Raw genomic sequence first — 7,504 nt, forward strand, 5'->3', positions numbered from 1 at the left:
AAAAGGAATAGGCTATGTATACTAGAGTTAACTTGGACTGAAAATAGTAAGAGATCTTTAGGCTGGGATTCTAACCCGGAAATATATGGTGTTTCAAGGAATGGGTGAATACCTAAAATACTATGCAAAATTTTGGTAGAGGTCTTTTGAAAGTATTTTTTGGAAATGTAACCAAACCCAAGTTCCACTCTCCAAAGCACAGCAAAGCCAATCACTGAGACGTCATGTACAAAAGAAAAGGGTTTGTTCTAGAGGCAGCCAAAGAAAAGACATAATAGGGCAAGCTTCAAATCTGCCACCTAGAAGGGGAAGGGAAGTTTTTTTATAACAACAGGGGTTCAGATTACATATATATTGATGAAAAGTGTGGTGAAAACTTAGGGTTATTCATGAGGAAAGATGGAGCATGCTTACTGAGCAAATGTGTAACATACATCCTGTACTCCTGGTGGAGACTTAAAATGAGGCAAAATTCAGTCCCTGCTATCAGACATCTTAAGACCAGGAAAGGGACTATGGGTTTTCTCCAAGAAAGCCGGGATAAACTGGAGGGGCTCTTGGGCTCATTATCTAGGGTAAGGAAAATAGGGCCTTGCTGTTCATAGGCTGGAACCATATCCGTGACTTCTAGCCTAGGTCTCCCTAGTTAATTTGTCAACGGGGTCTGTAAACACACAACAGCTGATTAGGGAGAAACGGGTCTCTGAAAAATAAGCTTTAGCTTTCTGAATTTCAACCTCATTAACCCTTGGGGACAACCTCAGAAAGAGTCCACAGCTTTCCTGATTCTTCAAGTCCAGACCCTTCTTAGAAGGGTTAAGAATTAGCATTTGGCAGTAAGGATGAGTGCTGTACTTCCTCAGCCTTTCCTGACTCACTCATGGTAAGTTTGGCATCCCTCCTAAGGACATATTTCTGCTCTCAACAATTGTAATTATTTTTCTGCCTGTCTTCCTCATTGGATGTTGAGCTCCTCCAAAGTAAAATGCCTATGCATTTTGGGAGCTTTACCTCTTAAACACAGAGCCTAGTACATACTGCGTTCTGAATGAGTTTATTCAATCAGTAAGTGAACAGAAGCAAAGACAGCTAATTGACAACTGAAGGATACTGTATAAAATATCTAAAAAGAGTTGAACACCTTTCTTCCCAAAGAATAAATGATTCTAATATGGTAAGAAAATGACTTTCAGAATATTACTATGCACATGTTAAGTTTCTTGGGGTATTTTAGAAAACGCTTCTTCCAATAGGATGAACTTCTATTTTTTTAAAGATTTTATTCGTCCGTTTGACAGAGGGAGACAGCACAAGCAGGCAGAGCTGCAGAGGGAGAGAAGCAGGCTCCCTAGTGAGCAGGGAACCCGATGAGGGGCTCCATGTGGGGCTTGATCCCCAGACCATGGGATCACCACTCACGTCAAAGGCAGAGGCCCAACTGACTGCAAGTGCCCCCAACAGGATAAAGTTTAACTTAAGAAGATACTAAACTTCAGCTCAATCTCAAGCAGACAAAAGTCCTCCAAGAAATATACCAGAAGTTGTAGTGACTATGGTCAAGGCCTGTTGGTTTCGTTCACCTTTTGGAGAAAATTACTGGAAGATACACAATGTCTCCGAGTCACCATAAAATGAAGCATTTATACATAATTACATTTCCTTCACAGGTCACACAGAAAGGTGGGCAAGTGGTAGCAGAGTATAAGAATGGTTTCTGCAGAGGCGCCTGGGTGGCTCAGTGGTTTAAAGCCTCTGCCTTCAGCTCAGGTCATGGTCCCAGGGTCCTGGGATCGGGCCCCGCATCGGGCTCTCTGCTCAACAGGGAGCTTGCTTCCTCCTCTCTCTCTCTCTCTGCCTACCTGTGATCTCTATCTGTCAAACAAATAAATTAAAAAATCTTAAAAAGAAAAAAAAAAAAAAGAATGGCTTCTGCAAACAAGGTCGAGCTACTGATACTCCTGGGCAGGAATTGGGTTTTCTTTATATATGTTTGTAGAATGAGTTAATGATCTTGTTAGCTGTTGCATTGATAAGAAAATATTTGGGGGCACCTGGGTGGCTCAGTTGTTAAGCGGCTACCTTCAGCTCAGGTCATGATCCCAGGGTCCTGGGATCAAGCCCCACATTGGGCTCCCTGCTTGGCAGGAAGTCTGTTTCTCCCTCTCCCACTCTCCATGCTTATGTTCCCCCTCTGTCAAATAAATAAATAAAATTTTAAAAAAAATATTTAAATGCCTTGTACTAGTCCCTTAACATATAATGAGGCACCCAGAGTAGTTAAAATTTAGTGTTTCATAAATAAGCTTTTTTAGGAAACAAAAGAATTAACACTATTAAAATGCTTTTATATGAGAGGATATCATTTCATCTGGAAGTGCAAATATTTATATGTGTTATTTAATTTTTTTTTTTTTAAGATTTTACTTATTGAGAGAGCACAGGTAAGGGGAGAAGCAGAGGGAGAGGGAGAAGCAAAAGGAGAAGCAGACTCCCCACTGAGCTGGGAGCGGGGCACGGGGTTCTACCCCAGGACCTGGACATCATGACCTAAGCCGAAGGCAGATGTTTAACCATCTGAGTCACGCAGGTGTCCCTATTTAATTTTCTATCAACAGGTTTATCCTAATATAAAGTGTTTTCCTCCACTGTAGGAAAAACAATTAGATGACTTGGAATGTGGGGCTTCACAAATTTGGGACCCAGAGCAATAAGCAGCAATGATTTTTTGCACTATCAAGCAAAGCTCTTGTTAATCTACTAAATAAAACTTCAATTGATATTAAAACACATATCAAGAATTACACACTTTTGTATTTACTCTTACAAAGGACTAGGGATCTACTGAACCAGATGTCATGGAAATAGCTCCATTTCTTTAAGGTGTTCCACTTCCCTTTTAACCTGTGTGATCTTGTCAAGGAAGTCAGAAGTAACAGGTCCATGGCAGTTAGGGTATGGAGAGCTATCTTCCCAGATGTCTACACTAGTACTTACATAGGGCAAGCTAAACGTGCTCTTTAACCATACAGCATTTTTGTTGATTCAGGTAAGGCTAGAATTAGAGACAGTATTATTAGGATGATTTTTTTTTTTAAGATTTTATTTATTTATTTGACAGACAGAGATCACAAGTAGGCAGAGAAGCAGGCAGAGAGAGAGGAAGAAGCAGGCTCCCTGCTAAGCAGAGAGCCCGATACGAGGCTCCATCCCAGGACTCTGGGATCATGACTTGAGCCGAAGGCAGAGGCTTTTAACCCACTGAGCCACCCAGGTGCCCCAGGATGATTTTTTAAAATGTGAAATGTTATAAACCTACAAGAAAAAGTATTTCCTCCCCCTAAAACAATCACTGAACTGAATTTGGTTTTAGTAATTCCCCAGCATGTTGTCTATACTTTTACTATCCATACAATTGTTTGATGTTGCTCACCTTCTCAGATGGTACCTAACAAAATCCTTTCTCTGTATCTCCAATTACTGAGGCATGTGTCCTATCTCCATCATTAATTGGCTATACACCATAATTGGCTATAGATATTTCTACAGTTACCTTTTCCTCATATATAATTCCCATATGAAAAGAAATGGGTCTTTAAAGAACACTGTATGATATTATGTTAATACACTTAGTAGTACACTAAAATTGAAATTAATTTTAAACCCCAAAACATGCAAAGCTGAACACAACATTATGGTAATTTGGTAACAATGAATGTCACTTAGATTTATATATAACCTTTCTCTTACATAGGTAAAAACATCTTCAAACTTGTTCTTCACTTATAAAAATATCATTCTTATGAATGACTTAACAATTGGCAGAATATATACGCTGTAGTTAAGAGCTTGAGCACTAAACTCAGATACATCCAAATTTAAATCCTGACTTATTTACTAGCTACATGAAATCTGGTCAAGTAACTTGACCCCTCTAACATATATATTTCTCCTTTAAAATAAAGATCACTTCGTCATTTTAATGTCAAAGGATTGCTATGGCAGGATACAGGTGGATTTGGGTGTTTTTTTTTTTGTTTTTGTTTGCCATTTTAATAGACACTGCCAGAAAATAATTTACTTCTTTAGATCTGTGAATATCAGTGGATATTGTAACAAAGATAGCCTATCCAACCCTATTAAGCAACTCCCCTCAAAATCCTAAATTACATTAAAGACCTATCTAGTTTAAAATCAAAACCACAAGAAACTGGGACTCCTGGATGGGTCATTTAGTTAAGTGTCTGCATTCGGCGCGGGTCCTGATCCTGGGATCAGGTCCTGCATCCGGCTCCCTGCTCAGTGGGGAGCCTTTTTCACCCTCTGCCTGCTGCTATCCCTGCTTGTGCTCTCTCTGACAAACAAATAAATAAAATCTTAAAAGAAACAAACAGAAGAAACAGTAAGCGTTGGCAAGGATGTGGAGAAAAAGGAAACCTCTGCACTGTTATTGGGAATGCAAACTTGTGCAGTTACTATGGAAATGTTATATGGTACGGAGGTCCCTCAAAAAGTTCAAAATAGGGGCACCTGGGTGGCTCAGTGGGTTAAAGCCTCTGCCTTTGGCTCAGGTCATGATCTCAGGGTCCTGGGATCAAGCCCCACATCGGGCTCTCTGCTCAGCAGGGAATCTGCTTCCTCCTCTCTCTGCTTGCCTTCCTGCCTGCTTGTGATCTCTGTCAGATAAATAAAATACAAAATAAAATGAAAAAAAAAAAAGTTCAAAATAGAACTACCCTAAAATTCAGTAATCACACTACTGGCATTTACCCCTAAAATACAAAAACCCTAATTGAAAGGGATACATGCACCCCTCTTTGTTGAAGCATAATTTAGAACAGCCAAACTACGGAAACAGCCCAAGTATGCATCAATAGATGAACCGATAAAGACGATGTGGCATATATACACACAATGGATTACTCAGCCATAAAAAATAAAATCTCACCATTTGCAACGACATGGACGGAAACAGAGAATAATGTTAAGTGAAGTAAGTCAGAGAAAGACAAGTACTATGTGATTTCACTCATGTGAATTTAAGAACACAACAAAGAGAAAAGACAAACCAAGAAACAGCCTTGTAACTTTACAGAACCAACTGACAGTTACCAGAGGTAAAGTGGATGAGGGGTATGAGAAATAGGTGTAGGGATTAAGGAGCACACTTGCTGTGATGAGCCCTGGGTGACTTAAGGAATCGCCCAATCACTCTATTATTCAAGAGAAACTAATATCACACATTATGTTAACTATATCAGCATTTAAATTAATCTTAAAGGGGCGCCTGGGTGGCTCAGTGGGTTAAAGCCTCGCCTTCAGCTTGAATCATGATTCCAGAGTCCTGGGATCGAGTCCTGCATCGGGTTCTCTGCTCAGCAGGGAGCCTGCTTTCTCCTCTCTGCCTACATGTGATCTCTGTCAAATAAATTTAAAAAAAATCTTTAAATGAATCTTAAAAAGGAAAAAATATGAATTTAGCTTATGTAACAAAATGCTAATTAACAGGTTTTTTTAATAGTTCAAACCCCCATCTTATACCTCTTCTTAGTATGTTTGATACTAGAAGTCCATGATAGTCTAAAACTCTCAGTATTAAAGTAAATAAAAGTTCCTTTTATTAGCAGTTTCTCATTAGCAAAATTTGATTTTACCTTTTGAAAGCTGATTCCAATTAGTGGCTTTTTAAATAAAATAAATAATTGAATATTGCTTGCATATGCAGAGTCTCAAATGTTATTTTTTTCCTTTTTTAAGTTAGAGTAGTATAAAGATTATTTCTCCTTATATTTGCTTTATATAAGCAAATGATTTTTCAAGATTAGAATACAGCAGAATTTTTGTAAAAAGTCTTTTTTTCCCCCTAAAGATTTTATTTATTTGACAGAGACAGTGAGAGAGGGAACACAAACATGGTGAGTGGAAGAGGGTGAAGCAGGCTTCCTACCAAGCAGGAAGCTGGATGTGGGACTCGATCCCAGCACCCTGGGATCATGGCCCAAGCCGAAGGCAGATGCTTAATGACTGAGCCACCTAGAAGCCCTTGTGAAAAGATTCTAATGTTATTATCAGAAATTCCCAGACAATATTTGGTTTGCAGGGTTGTTTGTTCAGTTATGCAATTATGTGTATATAAATGTAAACTTTCATTTGTTCTTTTCCCAATAATGATAGGAAACACTTTGATATATTATTATTCATCAATGACAACAGTTTCAAAATGGCCAATTGAAATTCAAAGGACAAAGCAAATACTGGTCATCTATTCATAGAAAACCTATTATGTTTTTTCTGCACTATGTAGAATTAAAAATCTAAGGTAACTCAAGTTTCTACCCTAATACTCTCTAGGTCATTGTCACAGCCAGGTGACAAAGAAAGAGTTTCTTAAAACTTTGCTCAATGAGATAAGAGCAAGTATCCACATGTTTAGGAATGTCAAAATTTATGGCAAGATGGCATGAATAAACTTGTACCAGTCAGCGGGTCCTGAGAACTGCACTGTTTTGTTCCTAACTTTGCCCAGTGCTAGGAAAGTAGACACACTCATTTCTCCACAAGAATCTCAGGAACAGATAAGTCTATGTAAAGCCCTTGTCTCTGGTGTAACTAAAAAAGAGGAAAATGAACCACAGAAAGGGGGGAGATTCCTACTTTTGAGGAAAACGTGGAGTATGGGGGTAGGACAGCAATATGTTGTAAGAGCACAGAGTCTTCTATGCTTCAGTTGGCCTCTCATATTTTTCCTGTTTGAGGAGAAAGATCTAACGATCTGGGTTATACAGGAAGAGAAATCTGGCAGAGATTGATCCCAGACACTTGGTCACTAATGTTACACCCATCATCCCAAGGGAGAATGCATGAACTGTGAATGTATCCTCCTTGCAATCAGGATTGAGAAGTAAGTGAGGGACCAATACTTGACCAATACCACTTCCTTCTTTGTCTACTACATCTAATAAGTAAGCCTCTTTACCTTTGCTTCAGCTACCTAGTGTATGCATACAACTGAAAAGCCCAGACTGGGTGAGTCAAGAAAAACATTTAGGTAACTCTGACAAAGGGTCATTCAGAGAACATTCAAAACAAGAATATAAATTCTTCTTTGTCCTCTAAAACTTAGACTTCCAGACACTACAGATATGATGAAATTTATACCAATCTGCACTAAGTGAGAAAAACACACTAGTATATTTTCTTGCTAACTTGATATTCACTTTTTTTTTTTTTTTTTAAGATTTATTGGAGAGAGAGCAAGAGAGGGAGAGAAAGCACCAAGGGAGAGGGAAAAACAGACTCTCTGCTGAGCGGAGAGCCTGATGCAGGGCTTTATCCCAGGACCCCTTGATCATGACCTGACACTTAATCAACTGAGCTACCCAGGCACCCCTGGTTTTTTGGCATTTCTTTTAAGAAATGATATAATAACTATGACTCTAGCTCTTATGTGAAGATGAGGATCATATCCTAAGGATAGACGGAGCCTGGGTCCCTAAAAGTGTGGAAG

Source organism: Neovison vison, chromosome 3 (genome assembly GCF_020171115.1).
Source record: "Neovison vison isolate M4711 chromosome 3, ASM_NN_V1, whole genome shotgun sequence".
Classification (NCBI taxonomy): domain Eukaryota; kingdom Metazoa; phylum Chordata; class Mammalia; order Carnivora; family Mustelidae; genus Neogale; species Neogale vison.